Source organism: Felis catus, chromosome B2 (genome assembly GCF_018350175.1).
Source record: "Felis catus isolate Fca126 chromosome B2, F.catus_Fca126_mat1.0, whole genome shotgun sequence".
NCBI classification, from domain to species: Eukaryota; Metazoa; Chordata; class Mammalia; order Carnivora; family Felidae; genus Felis; species Felis catus.
The window spans coordinates 91,640,556-91,658,302 of record NC_058372.1 but is presented as its reverse complement, the minus strand read 5'-3'; the positions used below and the strand labels follow the sequence as shown (position 1 = coordinate 91,658,302).

The 17,747-nt window shown below is 34.0% G+C and overlaps 1 protein-coding gene across 5 annotated transcripts in view; it reads right to left on the bottom strand.

Moving 5' to 3' along the window:
• GRIK2 (glutamate ionotropic receptor kainate type subunit 2) overlaps positions 1-17,747 on the bottom strand; it is a 651,626-nt gene that overhangs the window by 18,404 nt on the left and 615,475 nt on the right. The window lies entirely within an intron of this gene.

The following is a 17,747-nucleotide window of genomic DNA, read 5'->3' as shown; positions in this document are numbered from 1 at the left end:
TAATATAGGGAACATAAGTGATGAAAGTAAACCCTTGCCATGTTTTACTTATCATTCTGTCACTGATTTAGTTTAAGTAATTATTTTTTAAAGAAACAATTCAATAATAAATCATTACTTCTTTTGGTATATCATTTGGTGCTCCTTGGGAAGAATTTCTATATAGATATTAGTTGAAGTCAAGCATGGACTGAAATTTCATCTAGTTGAAAAATCTCAAGGATACATTGAGATCAAAGAACAAAAGTATCTTTCATCCTCCTTGTGACATGAACAGCCAAGTGCTTAGCTCTAATGAAGTGAACAGCTATTAGTTAGATAGATAGAGCTTCAGTTTTGCCCAAACTCCAACCCAGCCTCAATCCAAATGCTGGCAAGGCAGGAACCATGAGAACACTGAGTGGCAATGAGAGAAGCCATTTGTGCACGGCAAGGCTGCCTCCAAGGAAGATGTGTATTTTTACAAGAGGATTTTAAGATTGATTAGAAAACTACGGAAGAAGTTGTAAATATATCTATTATAATGCAAAGTATTGTACTAAAAGTCAATCCTCAAATGCTTAAGAGGACAGACAGCCATAAATGAGTGAAAAAGCACTTTAGACAAAAATATCTGAAAAGTTGCAACATCCCAGTGGTTAACTTTCACCTCCAGTTTTAGTAAAACTCTACGAGAATTTTAACATAGGGTTGCCAGATATTTTATTTTGTGTGTGTGTGTGTGTGTGTGTGTGTGTGTGTGTGTGTGTGAGAACACATGAAACATTCTATCTAAAATTCTCTACATTAAAATGTTGGCAAATAAATCATTTTTTTTTAATCACGCAGGATATGCCAAATTTCTCTTAGACCTGAATTTGGCCTTTCCATTTTCACTTTGTAATGTCTGATTTTTGGTTCTTTTATATTCTTGCTCACAATGAAATTTTCTTCAGTTATTTAAACATATAGTCCATACTGACAGAAACTTATTTTTTTTTAAATTTTTTTCTTAACATTTATTCATTTTTGAGAGACAGAGAGAGACACAGCATGAGCGGGGAAGGGGCAGAGAGAGGGAGACACAGAATCTGAAGCAGGCTCCAGGCTCGGAGCTGTCAGCACAGAGCTCGATGCAGGACTCGAACTCATGAACTGTGAGATCATGACCTGAGCCGAAGTCAGACGCTCATCAACTGAGCCACCCAGGTGCCCCATGTTATGTTTTTTTTTTTTTTAATGTTTATTTATTTTTGAGACAGAGAGAGACAGAGCATGAATGGGGGAGGGGCAGAGAGAGAGGGAGACACAGAATTGGAAGCAGGCTCCAGGCTCTGAGCCATCAGCCCAGAGCCTGACGCGGGGCTTGAACCCACGAACCGTGAGATCGTGACCTGAGCTGAAGTCGGACGCTTAACCGACTGAGCCACCCAGGCGCCCCATCCCGTGTTATGTTTTTAAAATGTGTGTGTGTGTGTGTGTGTGTGTGTGTGTGTGTGTGTGTGTGTTTACAATTTTCCAAAGGATCCTATTTACCAGATAGAAAAGGTTGTAGCTTATAAAAGGAAGGAAGGAAGGAAGGAAGGAAGGAAGGAAGGAAGGAAGGAAGGAAGGAAGGAGGAAAGAAAAGAAAGAAGGAAAGAAAGAATGAAAAAAAGAAGCAAAGAAAACATTATTATTACATAGTGATATCCCTTCATATGTCAGATGCCTAAGACTTGGGGCTCAAAATGAGCACTGAGGAGGCACAGAGGCAGCTTCAAGTGATACATAGTAATAGTACATGCATGGGCATAAATAAAAACTAGAAATTCATCTATTCAGAATTTCCTCAATAAAAGAATTACTGTCTCCAAATGTCCCTAAATGTCAGATTTTGACAATAGAATTTTACATAAAATTATAATTTCAGTAACATCCCTCCCAACAGATAGATTAAAAGTTCCTTAGGAAAATAAACTGATTATTATAAACAATTAATACAAGTCCCACCAAGTATTTCAGAGCTAACTTCCTGGGCTTAGGAAATTGAGTTGATTCCCTCCTTCCTTCCAGCTCTTCATTCCTTTGCCTTTCCTCCTCTATTTCTCATACTCTTCTCTTTTTGTTCTTCTTGACTTCTCTTCTTGTCTCCTTTCCTTCTTTTCCTTCACTTCTCTTCCCTGTTGCCCTTCCTTTCCCTTTCTCATCTTCCTCTCTTCCCTACCCTCCCTCCTTCCTTTCCTTTCTACTATTCTAAATTTCTTACTTACAGGATGAAAGCCACATGTTATTATATGTACTTGGCTCTAAGCCTAAACACAATTTATTGATCTGCCCATTTGTTTGTCATTTTCATATTCTTTACAAACTCACAATTTTAAGTATGTACCAATGTTTTCCTTATCCTATTGCGAAACATCTAGATAGCATAGAAATGATAAAACAAATGAGGTCAGCATTATGTTTAATTCTTGAGTAGGCATATTGATTGATAAATAGCTTCTCTTTAAAGGTTGCACAGCAAGTTGTCTGATACTTGACATGCTTCAGTGAAATATGCTAAAATCATATCCATACACTGGTAATTTCCTATTTATCCTGCCAAAATTTTCTTTACTTTCAAATCAGGCTTGTATATGCTTTAATTACAAAGGTCAGAAACAAGATTACCCTTGCTTTGTATAAATATCTCATTTTAAAACTCATTATACCAATATTTCCAAAACTGGACTTTCTCCACAGATTTCCTTTTTTGGTAAATGTACATCTATGTTTCATTTTTAAAGGATTCCTTGGTCAGATATTTGAAGAATATTCCATCACAAATGCACTTCTCATAAATTCACATCACATGATAGCAAAATACGAGCTTCTATCTATCCATTAAAAAAAGGAAAAAGTTTAAAAAAATGCTTAAATGATCAGATTAGGGCACATGGGTGGCTCAGTCTGTTGAGTGTCTGACTCTTGATTTCAGCTCAGGTTATGATCTCAGGGTTCCTGAGATCAAGCCCTGAATTGGGCTCTGCACTGACAGTGCTGAGCATGCTTGGGATTCTCTGTCACCCTGTCTCTCTTCCCCTCCCTTGTCCTCTTTCTCTAAATATAAATAACTTAATACATACATACATACATACATACATACATAAAATGTTTAAATTATTTTTAAGGAAATAATTTTCCCTGTAGATCTATTAATGTCCCTTCAATTATTTTATTTTTATCTCAATTTGAAAAGTACTGCCTTAGATAACAATAACTGCTACTCTTTTTTTTAATGTTTATTTATTTTTGAGAGAGACAGAGACAGAGCATGAACGGGGAAGGGCAGAGAGAAAGAAGGAGACAAAAAATCCAAAGCAGGCTCCAGGTTCTGAGCTGTCAGCACAGAGCCCGAGGTGGGGCTTGAATTTATGAGCTGTGAGATTATGACCTGAGCTGAAGTCAGATGCTTTACTGACTGAGCCACCCAGGTGCTCCCAATAATTACTATTCTTATTACATCAGTACTCTCCATCAAAACTATGTTTCTTGTTAGATATTTCTGCTTGTCCCTGCTTAGATATCTTCCTCCCTGGCTTTGAATTTACACATCATTACACCATAGCTCATCAAGTTGCATTTTCTTTTTTTGTATGCTCTTTTTCATCTAATGCTCTATATGCTTCATGAAGCATCAGCTCATAAAAATTCATATCACACTGCTCACCTTAAGACATGTCTCCACACCTGGCTTTTGAGTCCCCTTATTAGATACTTTTGAGGATCAAGAGTTGTAACAGTTATTTAAATATATTTGTATATTAAAATTGATGAAAAAAAAAACAATTTGGGGTGGGGGAGGGGAAGTACACAGCATTTGTTCTTCCTAACAGCATTAAAATCTTTATAACATTTTGTTAAAATCTGGAGGGGCTGGCTAAGTACTGCTGTTTTTCATAACAACAAATCCTTTCTGTCAACATCCTAGATAACTTCAATTTCTTTTGTTTTATATTTTGTAGTTATCCAGATCATTATGATGACATTGTGTGCTGGGAATGACACAGACTTAAGTAACATTTTGGTAGTTGCTCCCTTTGAGTCTGGGAAGATATTTCTCTGAAGTAGACTACTCATAATTTTAGATTTCTTCTAGCTGGTCATTACTCCAAGATATTGTGCACTTTATGAAATACAGTTATGTACATATCTTGTGGGTATGAGACTATACCATAATCACTAAGCATATGTTACTTCAAGGGCTTGGCTCAAAGAACTTTAATAATTCCCTAATTATTCCTTTTATTTTGAAAGAATTTCATTTTCTTTTTTGTGTTCATTTTAAGAGAGAGAGAGCGGAGAAGGGGAAGAGAGAAAGGGAGAAAGAGAGAATCCCAAGCAGGTCCCTCACTTCAGCACAGAGCCCAATGCCGGGCTCCAATTGGTGAAACACAAGATCATGACCTGAGCCGAAATCAAAAGTCGGAAGTCTAACTGACTAAGCCACCCAGGCACCCCTGAAAGAGTTTCATCTGATAAATGTTTCTAAAACATATACCCAAGAACTTGAAGCCCTTTAAGTGTGGGCTTAAGACAAGGCTACTTGTCAGTTATTGGTAATCAAGCATTCATTATTCACCTTATTTCACCCATCATCTAGCACAGTGCCTATCACACAGCAAGCATTCAACAAATTCTTTTTGAATGAATATTCAATCAATTATAATATATAGAGTATGATATAGCCAAAATATGTCAGGGTAGAACTTCTGATATAGGACATCTTCTAAGGCTCTTGTTAAAATCAGTAGAATAAGTAGAGTCCATAAACAGCCTTATTTCACACTTCTAATATTGACCTTATGGAGTAAGTTTGGGCAACAAGTCACTTTATAAATTCTTATGCATTCCTTGCATTTAATCAACAGCCAGCAGTTTTCCTTGGTCAGTGCTTTAATAAGTAAAAGAGCAGCTAGCCCAGAAGATCTGAGGGTGTCTGCTGAAACTTTCAACTTCCATTCTTAAATTACAGTGCTGTTGGCAATGTGAAATTTTATGAAATGGCTCCCTGCTCCCTATCCTGAGATGAGTGCTAAGTGCCATAAATGCACAACAAATTTTGAGTGCTTTTAGAGCTGTATCTATTTTTTACCATTCTTTCCATCAAATCTGCCGATAAAGATAGAACCAGAGCACATTCTCTTAGAGCCTTTGGCTCAGCAGAAGATGGGTTTTATTATCTCAAAGGACATTTTCCTCCCCATATTTGTTTTTAAGAAGTGCTGAGACAAATTTTACATTTACATTTCAGATTTAATTTTCTATTTCTATATTTCCAGATTTATTCAGTGTTTCTATTTACTTATTTTATTCATTTCCCATTTTATTCAGTCAATAATATTGTTATACAGTACCATAGCATCATTGTTTATTTTCTCTTAGAACTTGTCTCAGTTTGTAACTAAAAATTAATTTCTGTGATTATTTAATGCTCATTTACCCTAATAAGTTATAAATTCCATAAGGGCAGGGGTTTTATTTGCTTTGTCAGCACACAATAAGGACACAATATTTGTTGAATGAACACATGCATAAATAAAATAATATATTAATTACTAAATAATTGGTCATGCGTGCTTGCAATGTTATCTTTAGTCATTTCATATGAACCCAAACTATACCTAGATATTTAATCTATATATATTATATTTATTTCAAATGAAGCATTTAATATATATAGCAACTAAATACTTTCATGGGGCCCATTTCACACTTCCTGTGAGATAACAGCTAAATTGGTATGAAGTTCTATCTCCCTCTTTACGTTTTCTTTTCTAGGCATCCAACTAAAACCCTTCAATTTGATAGGAGTATAAGGAGTCCTTTAATTAGAATCATAGAAATAGAAGAGTAATCTGATCTTGAAATCAAATTATCAACATTATAATCACAGAATGGTAAACAACAGATAAAAGTGATCCATTCTCCCATGATACCTTGTAATCTTTCTGCATTGGATATCTAGGACCATCATTTCCTTGTTTAAAATTTTTCGGTGGTGCTCTACAGCTATAGAATAAAATCTCCATTCCTAAATGTGTTACACAATCCTTTCTTCAATCTATCACAGGCTTCTTCTCTTATTTTATCCACTTCTCCTTACATCTAACCTTCTAGCAATACACATTAAATGTACTTCCCATTGCCTGGGGAGCCACATTTCCACACTTCCTCCAATTTTCTGGTTGAACTTCTTCTCATTCAGACAAATTTCTGTTCATCCTTCACTGTACTTGCACACTTTTTCTTGACTGCCACAGAGATATACAGGATCCCTCTTTTTTGGTGCAATGGCATTACAGATACTCTAGGACAGCATTTGGTATATCATATTCTAATGTTTTTCCATGTTTCTTTCCCTACTAAGTGATAATATGAATGCCCTGGGTGGGGGTACCATGTCTGAATCATGGTTTGTTTGTTTTGTTTTGTTTTACTATATTACACACACAGGTGTGTATAGTACTTATCACAGGTGTTAGATTCCAGGCATATAGTGATGAATAATGTCACATGAGCACTACCTTTCTAGAGTTTTCACTGCAACAAAAAATACATATATTGGATAACATTTTATAAATATGAGGATCATTATAATGAAGAACACAATATTATATAGTCTTGTAACAGATGAAACTATCTTAGTCTGCTGAGTAGGTACAAAAAAAGGTTGCATTGCTTTGAAAATAAGGGTCGGGAAAATAACTCTCTTTTGCTGCTTTTTGCCTACATTTCTTCTATTTCCTTTCTATCACATTTCTGTTTTAGGAAGGTATATATGGGAAGGAAAAATGATAGTGAAAGCATCCCAAACTCACTTAGTTAATTTCTTCTAGATACAGAAGATAGAATTAGGTATAAGATATCAGGGTCATGATGGAATGGAGCCAAAAATAAATGCATTGTTAAAGTAGAAATGAGAGAGGAAAAGTAAAAAACCATAAGGCAGAGACTACATGCATTTAGGGAGCAAATATGTATATAAATGTCAAGTGGATGTACCACCAAGGACATCATAGATATAGCAAATTTTAAAGTATGTATATTCAAAATCAATAACTGGCTTAAATTTGATAGAGATTGTGTTTTTTTTTCCCTTTGCAGTAGACCTCAAAATGCAATGTCTTTATGACTTCTATAGAAAAGCAATGTAAATGTATTCTATTTGAAAGACTATTTGCAGAATCCTCAGGAGAACATTCAAGTATCTAAAATAACAAAAGGAGATGCTTATATGAAGCACAAAAAAGTCTATTAATAAAAAATTCAAGTTATACAGTATGAGTTTTAGCCAGTTGCCCTTTATTCATATTCTGAATAGTCTCTAACTTATGTGAAAAGAATAAGAAGGGCAAATATTATCAGCATATTATGAAAAAGTAAACTATTTTCACTGGTTCTGACATCTTTCATATATATTATTTAAAAAGTAGCGGGTGAAGTAGATTTGTGGTCACATTTCTTCTCTGGGTATTAAATCATGAAACTCTGACACTAAGTATGAAAATAGAAATAGTTTTATACTGGAATCCTGCCTTCCTTACAATTTTTCATCTGCATAGTAATCATTTGAATAGTGATAAGAATGGAAATGTCAGCAATACTTTCCTAAGTATGATGGTTTCATTCCAAATCTAATATCAAACTATAATGAACAAATTACAAAAGTTGGACCATTTTAAATAAAGTCATCACTGTAGTTAATCATCAAGTACCCCAAAATTGGGAGAGAGGATGTCTTTTTGAAAAGAGTAAGTATCTATCCTCTAAGGTAGAGCTCAAGTCTGATTGCAACTTGATCTGACTGCTTTCTCCTCACTGAAATCTACCACTGAGTCCCTGCATTATATACCAGACCACCTTTCCAGGTTGTATTCTCCATAATTTGTGTTCAATTTATTTTTTCACAAATGTCTCCTTAAGAAAGGGGATGTTGTATATCTATACTTTGTGTTCATTATTTTACAGAGCGAAGCAGGTTGTACAGTGATAAAATTTCTTATAGATAAACCAAATACAAAGGAAGAATACATGTCTTTAGAGATACTGTTCTCTGAATACATCTTGGGACTCTGTTCACTAAACATTCAAGAAATGCTTGGAAGGAAAAACTGTATTTTATTTATTTATATAATGGTCTACAATAGGAATTATCTCATCTTTATAGAGTAGATATAAATCACCTTCTTCCCCCCAAATGATGGTTAGCTAACTACAGTATACTGATTACGTGATGGCAAAACCCTAGTTAAGTTCCATAGGAAAACATTTCCATGTGGTTAGGAATGGGTTATATTAACAATCTGCCTTATCTACAATATATTTGATATGTCTGATTACTTAAAGAATAGACAGCAAAAACCTAAGATACAAATAACTTAAAAACCACAATACATCGTTTCAATAATGATAAAACATTTACGACAGTCCTTTGTAATTCTTTGTGGTGCATGTGTCCTGATCCAAATACTACAAATATAATATGTTCAATCTTTTTTATTTAAAAACAATTTGTTTAATGTTTATTTATTTTTGAGAGAGAGACAGAGAGAGAGACAGAGCGTAAGAGGTGGAGGGGCAGAGACAAGCAGTCACAGAATCCGAAGCAGTCTCCAGGCTCTGAGCTGTCAGCACCAAGACCAATGCGGGGCTCAAACTCACGGACTGTGAGATCATGACCTGAGCTGAAGTTGGACACTTAACGGACTGAGCCACCCAGGCGCCCCAATCTTTATTACAACCCAATTATGTAGACATGTTTGCCCTCACTTACAGATGAGGATGCTGAGTCTCAAACAGGCTCAGTGACATCAACTAAGACACCTATGACATTCCAATGGGTTTGAACATAAGTCACCTGACTACAATGGCCCCACATTCTATACAGCATGCTAAGAAAATGCCCTTCACATGAGGACCATCAAATGCAAGGCAGCCATATTTGGAATCTAGTATTTACACATTTTACCTCTGTGCTTTGACTCTTTTCCCCTGTAAGAATGATTGATCTTACTTAGTCCTATAAACCAAAGGGTAACAATCTGGCATAGTCAGTCTGGCTAACTAATCTATAATAGAGTTTGAACCCATGGCCTTGGACAAATCTGTACAAGACGCTAATTAAATGAATGAAATGATCCAATGTTTGCATATACAATCTATCAGAACTAGCTCTGTTTTCATGAAAATTATCCATTTATGCATTGTTTGGGCACCATTTGGTCAGCATTTACACTATTAATGAAAACTGCTCACACTGGTGCTTACAATTCATCAAATTCCCTCTGGAAGCTTCCTAGATTCTAGCACGCAGAGTTTGTTGATGATCTGTGGAGCAGGCATAGTTTACTGAGACTCTCATCTGTTTTCAGTGACAGGAAATCTAGACTTTAACAGTATGCCAGAAATATACAACTTCTACAAGTGTAATTTGACTTTTTTTTGTTTAATTCAGGCCCTGAAAATTATTAGATCTTGATTTAGCCTTGCAAAATCGCTTCACCAACATTAAAATTATGCTGCTTAGGCAATGAAAAGATAGAATGCATTTTAATGGAAGGTTTGACCTGCAGAAAGATGAATAATTTGCATCAATTTTTGTGCATTATGTTCAACTAATGAAGACAAATGTATTCATTCACTTCAGTAAAGCTGAAGAACTGAAGGCCAACGATTTTATGCATCTATAATGATGAATATTATAGTACTTATTATATGATGGATTGAGAATTTTAGAAATGGATGGTGAGCAAAACAGAGAAAAAAACATGCTTCTAATACTGATTTCTATTTTTATAAACACTGGCATCTGCCTTAAACAAACAACATGCCTCTCCTAATACCAAATGTGTATCTCCCACTTCATCAAAGAACAAGGAAGAAAGAAAGAAAGAAAGAAAGAAAGAAAGAAAGAAAGAAAGAAAGAAAGAAAGAAAGAAAGAAAGAAAAGAAAGAAAGCAGTAAGATCTCATGCATTTAACATTAGAAAATAGAAATGAAGAAAAAATTTTACATTGTTCATATGTTAAAGTTGTATACTTCTACCATAAAGGTGGCTCAGTCGGTTACGCGTCTGACTTGGGCTCAGGTCATGATCTCACAGTTTGTGTTTTGAGCCCTGCATCAGGCTCTGTACAGACAACTCAGAGCCTCGAGCCTACTTCGGATTCTGTGCCTCCCTCTCTCTCTCTGCCCCTCCTCTGCTTGTTCTCTCTCTCTCCCTGTCTCTCAAAAAGTGAATAAATGTTAATTTTTTTTTAAAAAAGAGTCAATGATACAACCTATTGCAACATTTTTTACTTTAGCTGATTATGGGTAAGAGCATTGTAATGAGATAAAAGTTACTTGAGAATCATTAATAGGATTACTACTATTTCATATTAGTTAACATACAACTTGTTATAAAACAGTTTACAAAGGTAAAATTAAAACCCTATTATCAAATAGGAATATATCCTAGCATTTATAATTAAATAATATAACAAATAAAATGTATATAACAATTTTGTGTGTGATAAAATGATCTTTAAATCTAACCTTAGTGTTCAAAAGCATTATAAAAATATCTACATTAGTCTTTTCTTCATTTTTATATTTCCACATCTTCATGTATTACACTTATTTCAGTAGTTGTATGATTATGATATGACTGAGTTAATTTGGATTTTGTTCACAGAAATAGTTATTCGCTGACTGCTTAAAACTTACTAATGAGTTAAGCCCACACGTAAAATGGGAACAAATTATATTATAGAAAACTTTTGCATCAACAATATGCACAGACATGAACACAATCCCTCCATCTCCTTCTCAGCTGACACATATTTTATATATGTGATTAAAGTCATGAGGAAGTAACAAATGAAGCATGCTACTAACTCCTTGTTAAAAATAGAAATAGTTTTAATGAGACCGTTCAGTCACTTTATAATATTTCTACCAAATTGAACATAGCAAACCAAAATAACACCAACTGGCCCTAATGGATTTTTTGAGACTGCTGCTTTCCTACCAGCTCATGGACTGCTGAGTCTGCCTAGTCTTCAAAGTACAATGTGCATTCAATATTCGAAAGAGAGAAACCAAGAAGGCTTTTAGTCTGGGCAGTAAGAAGGGAGGCAATGCAGTAGAAAATGCCATTAAGTAGAAATGCTCCCTGTTCAGATAAATAGATTACCACCTATGGTGAATTAAAAGTCAAGATTGCAACTGCTCACACATTTTAAATATTCCTTAATGAAAACTGCTGAGATTTGCTTTTTTGCTTTATCCCATCTAGAGTTGTTATGTGTGTGTGTGTGTGTGTGTGTGTGTGTGTGTGTGTGTTTCTTAATTTAATTCTTTTGAATGGCATAGGAAGTTAAGTTAACTTAAGAGTAAGAACACCTACAACTTCAAAAACCTACCATACAGTAAATATTACGTTGAAATAACAGTGATGCCGTCAGGAAAACTGTGAAAGGGATGTGATGTCACCCCAAGCTTAATTAAACCAGCATCTGCTTACTGAGCATTTGCCTTCACATCATTGTTGATTGCTCCACTAAGGTATTTTTGCGTCAACAGAGCTTCCCTAATTAAATAGCTTATACCGGAGTCATTCAGCAATTTCACAGCACGCTTTGGGCAGTTATCATCATACTCAGAATGATGAATGGAGAGGGTTGCCCCTGGATGAGTCACACCAGAGGAGGCCTACCTTGCAGGCTAACAAGAAGTTGCATGGGCTATTGGGGGACAAAAGAAAATATATATAATTTTTGAAATATTTCTGATTTCTCACTCCAAAAGAGACAAAGTCTTTTCTGTTTTAACCTCCTGCACGTAATCACATGTGCCTCTTTGACAATGTCTGACCATCTGAACAACATAAAAGCAAAGAGAGTTCCTCTCTCTTTGATCACATTTATGGTATTTGTAAAGATGAAATTTTCCCTATGGATCATAGCTCCTGCGGAATATGCACTCAAAATCCTGAGGTATTTCTGGTACTGATCTAAATTTTCAGAACCTGAGCCCACATGTCTCTGCTTTGAATATACTGACCTCATTAACTTTTGCTGTGAAAAGAACAAGAGCTTCAATTAATGTTTTCATACAAGAATGAATTTTTTTGATTTATGCTTAAACAAAATTTTCAAAGTAAATATATTATCAATAATCTTTAATATACTTGAACAATGATGATACAATAGGCAAATGCTAGTTAACTAGTTGAAAATGCAGATTATGATATTGGCTGAAAGTTTATGGGAAGTCAGAAATCTCATTCAAGTACTAGAGTTGCATGTCCTTGTGTTTATTAATGACTAAATAAATATAAATAATTCATGAAGCCATATTTCTAGTAGAAGTATGGCAGAGCAAATCATAAATTACTCGCTGGAATCTTTTTCTCAGAAGTCAAGTATTTAAGGGAGTGAAGTATGAAATGCCTCTTTCTAGAGAGTACTTCTCTGATGAAATGATATGAGAGTTAAGATTCATTTATAATGTATGGAGTCTCATCTCAAAATTCATTTTACACTGTTATGAATGAATAAAATACAATTCACTAAAGAACTTAACATCCTGTCAAACAGAAGAAAACAAGTTATCTAAATAAGAGAAACAAAAAGTATATTGCAATACATGCAGGTGAAAGATTTGAATATTTTTCCTTTAAATTATTGTTTTCAACTTTATCTCATTCAGAATTAGACTAAAAATAAAATATAGGTTACATGCATTAAATAACTTTTAGTGATATGAGAGTTTAGTAAATTAAAGTTACTATTTGGCTTTGACTATAAAGAAGAATGTGCTAAAATATTCTTCTTTGTCTATTATTTTACTGTATCATAGTATTTTTCAGATTTCGAATTTTTATTCCCATGTATTGATAATTTTACATTACAATTCCAAGAATGTCCTATAAAAGTTAGAAATTTATCATGTGATATTGCCTAATTAAAAAATTACTTTAATGAAAACACTAACATACTATTATTCCATTTATCTACACACTACAAAGAAATGAATCCATTTAGATACAACTTGATATCTATAAGTTTCTCAAGCAAGTGCCCTTGCCAAAATCAATGAATATTTTCCACAATAACTCAGCTTTCTTCAGAAGGGCAAAAGTTGATCTGATCAGCTGAGTCGAACAGATAAAAGAAAAAACTACATCCTAAGGCTTATAGTTTAATTTGTTTTGTTCTTTCATCTTATCTAAAAGATAAGCTTTAAATTAGAGGAAATAGAAATTCTAAGTGCTGTTCCCAGTATATTTTTCTCAATTCAAAAAGTTATATTAAAATATAGCTTGTATGTCTATTAATATTTTGAATTGTTTTATATTTTCCTTAATAAGTCTCTACCTTTTAATAAAAGGTGTCAGGGGTTAACAGTGTCAGGGGTAAGGAGGGATTGAAAATTTCCTTTTGTATGCTTCAATAAATTATAACAGAGAACTCCTTAGAACTGATTCAAGTATTGGGGCACCTGGGTGGCTGAGTCGGTTAAGTGTTCGACTTTGGCTCAGGTCATGATGTCACAGTTCATGGGTTCAAGCCCTACATCAGGCTCTGTGCTGACAGCTCAGAGCCTGGAGCTTGCTTAGGATTCCGTGTCTCTGTCTCTGTCTGCCCCTTGCCCGCTCATGCTCTTTCTCTCTCTCTCAAAAATAAATAAATAAATAAATAAATAAATAAATAAATAAATAAATAAATATTTTAAAAAAATTAAAAAAGAGAACTAGTTCAACTATTATCTTTCTTTTTAAAATAGTCTTCACACCAGAAATAACCCAGTGGGTTTTTGAGATTTGTATAATACACTATTTTGATTTACTTTTAGTAAGCATTTCCTCAAAGTGAGATAGTATGATAGAGACATTCCTCGTACACTGGTACATCGTATTTACAACAACAAACAAGCAAGCAAACAAAAATATTTCAAGTTCAAGGTTTTATATTAAGTAGAAGTCAAAATTATTTTGGAAATTTTAAAATTATAAGTGCTATTATGTAACTATCACTAACTAAAATATCTCTGCTAGTCTGCAAAGTTCTCACACCACTTCCTCAAATCTTACTTCTCATTACCCTGGATTTCTCAAGTTAGTTTACTGAGGTCATCACATTTAATAATGTAAAATGCCACATTCATTATTAGCTATAAAAAGTACTTGTTTTCTCTGCTTATAAATCTTGCTGCACAATCATATTTTCAGATGTCGAATTTATGTGCTCAACAAATGATAGCGGGTCCACAGAATGCAGGTGCAGTTGCGTAGGCTTACGACAACAAAGAAACAAAAATCTCTGCCTTCATCCAGATAATATAAAGCAGCAGAAGATGGTGAAGACATATGAGAATTTCACTTCTTTCAGAAACAACACTGAAAAATACATTTATTTGCTCTAGCTCTTTCCAAATGAAACTGCAAGCCAATGAGAGCCTAACAAATTACTGCTGACAGCCCTCATAAGTGTTTACAACTGTGCTTAAGTTTTAAAATTTATTCTAAGACATCAGTGAACCATATTTCTCCATGTAGTTTCTAGCCCAATTTAGAACGAAGTCTCAGAATTTGTCAAGCATACTATCAGAAAAATTGTTGTAAGTTTAAATTAAGTAGACCTTACGTTTTCTTAGTATAACCTAATTTTACCAATTTAAAAAAAAAATCTAGAAGTCATAACTCAAGTGACTTGCCCAAGATTAAAAGACAAGGCTAACTTAGAATATCATTGGGGTGGAAAAAAGAGTATCATTGGGCATAATACTATATGATGACATTTTTTAATTGAAGTATAATTGACATAAATCTTATTAGCTTTAGTTGTACACCATAGCAATTCAGTATTTTTATACATTACAAAATGATTTCCATGTTAAGTCTAGTTATCATCTGACACCATACACAACTATTACAATTATTGACTCGATTCCCTATGCTGGACATTGCATCTTAATGATATTTATTTTATTACTAGAAGTTACTATTTCTTAATCCCCTTCACCTATTCCACCTGCCTTTCTACCCCTCCCTCCTCTGGTAAGCAACAGTTTGTTTCCTGTATCTATGAGTCTGTTTCTGTTTTTATTTCCTTGTTCATTTTGTTATTTAGATTCCAGATATAAGGGAAATCACACAGTATTTGTCTTTCTCTGGCTTACTTCACTTAGCATAATACCCCTCTCACGTATTGCAAGGTTGTTGCAAATGATGATGCTTTCTAATAGCACATTATTGGTCTATTGCCTAAAATATAAATTTGCTAATACACCTTTTCATAAGTGAATGAAAGTATACTTGAAAAGTTAGCAAATAAATCACTCATTACAAATTCCAGATAAATGGTACACGAACTCATGAAGTTGGTGAGTTCATTATGTAATTTTACCAAGGGAAAGAATCATACCAGATCTAACTATGGTGAATGCCACCGTTTGAGGACTCCATCAACACAAAAACTTTGCTCCTCAAGCAGGAATTATGAAAACTGAATCATTAATAAACATTTACCATATATTAGAGTTAATTATAAAACTTTGGAATTAATACATACGTTGGCATAACAACAGCAAGGCTTTGGGAGGTTTTTTTTTTCCTGTTTCAGGCAAAAAAGTGGTTAGTTCTATGTGCAGAATTTATAAACAACAATAATATCAACTATCACCGCACACTAGGTAGTCAAAACACATTAAAAATAAAATATTCCACCTCAAAAATATTTTCTGTGCATCTAAGTTCTAAACAATTACTGTTGAGTTTTAATAGCCCAACTTCTATTAAGGTTTGAATTAACATACATTTAATTTTTTATTCTTTAATAACATTCTACTTAATTTGGAGAATTCCCAGTATACAATTTACTTCCAACACATCTGATTTCAGCTACATTTGCATACTTTGGGAATAAGAATCCAAGATTTTGAGGGTTTTTTTGTTTTCATTTCTACAGTTACTATGGAAGCATTATTTGGGGTCTACTATATTAATATAGCAATTTGTAGTATTACAGGAGATAGGATCTCAAAATTCTCTCAAAGCTAGTTCAAACTATTTTGAACTACATAACAAATTAGAGAAAACTTCATCTAATATGATAGAATTTAGTGTAGAATTTTTTTGTGTGTGAAGTCATTATATAAGGTGGAAAGGTTTTGGACTTCCCAGACATTTGAAAGCTGCTAGAAATGATCTCAAAGAAGCAAAGACTCTTTACAGTATTGTAATTTCTGGAATTTATTTTGAAATTGGATTTTTAGAAATCTATGCCCCACTTTGTAACTATTGTATACATGTTAGTTCATTTGAAAGAAAATTTTCAAAATTAAACTTAAATTTATGAGTGAAGATAAATTGACAAATGTGGCTATGCTATTTATTAAACATGAATACATGAAGGTCAGTTTTGGCCTGGTCATTGACAAATTTGCAGAAGGTAAGGCTAAGGAAAAATTTAAAGTTATTATTTGCTATTGTGATAGGCCAGTGAATAGCTGTTTTCCCCTTTATTTCAAAAATTACACTGTTGCTAATTAAAACATGTTAACCTGTTATTTTTCCCTTTTATATAGTATTAGTTTTCTGTTTCTGCTGTAACAAATTACCATAAATTTATTGGCTTAAAACAACACCAATGTATTGCCTAATATTTCGAAGTTCACAAGTCCTAAAAGTGATGTGTCTGCAGGACTGCATTCCTTCTTCAACCTCTAGGAAAGTATGTTTTCTTGCATTCTAAACTAATTCTTACAGGTCCTCTGTATTGCTTGGCTTGTGGCCCTTTACTCCATATTTAGTTCAGCAGGTAGCATTCTCAAACTTCTCTCCATCTCCTTTCCCCCTCAACTTCCCAACACCATGGTCTGAAGGTTTGTGACCGCCCAAATTCTTATGTTGAAACCAAATCTTCAATAGGATGGCATTTGGAGGTGGGGTCCTTGGGAGGAAATTCATTATTAGATGTGGCTGTCATGAATGAGCTTATAAAAGGGACTCCAGAGAAATCCCTGACTATTCTGTCATGTGATACCATCTATTACACAGGAAGCAGGTCTCACCAGACAAGGAGTCAGCTGGCACCTAGATCTTGGACTTCCAGTTTACAGAACTGTGAAAAATAAAGTTTTACTCTTTAATCAATCTCTGGTATTTTGTCACATGTGCTGAAATGGACTAAGACATTCTTCCTTTCCCTTCTTCTATTGTCATGTCTCCTTAACTGTGACTCTGACCCTTGCTACTTTTTTATAGGGATCCACCTAGTTAATCCAAAATAATCTCCCTATCTCAAGATCCTTAACTAATCACATCTGTAAGATCTCCTTTGTCATATAAGGTCACATGTTCACATATTTTGTGGATTAGACTGTGGATATTTTGGGGGATCCATTATTAAGCCCACCACATATACACATGTACTGTAATATTGCATGTTAGTACACTATTTACCAGATGAATATACATATTCATATATATTATACACATATGAGAAGTTCAATAAATCAAAATGTCCATCGTTTGCCTTTTCTGGCAATTATTATCCTTTATTTCATTTCATGATTATTATAGAGAATAATTTTGTCATATGACAGCAAAAGGATGTTATAAATAATTAAACCAGATGTCAAATAATCTAGATATGTTACTGGAAAACAGTCTGCTATTTCTCTTAAAACAAGTATCTTCTCTGTGGTTTATATACACAATGGGATACTACTTGGCAATGAGAAAGAATGAAATCTGG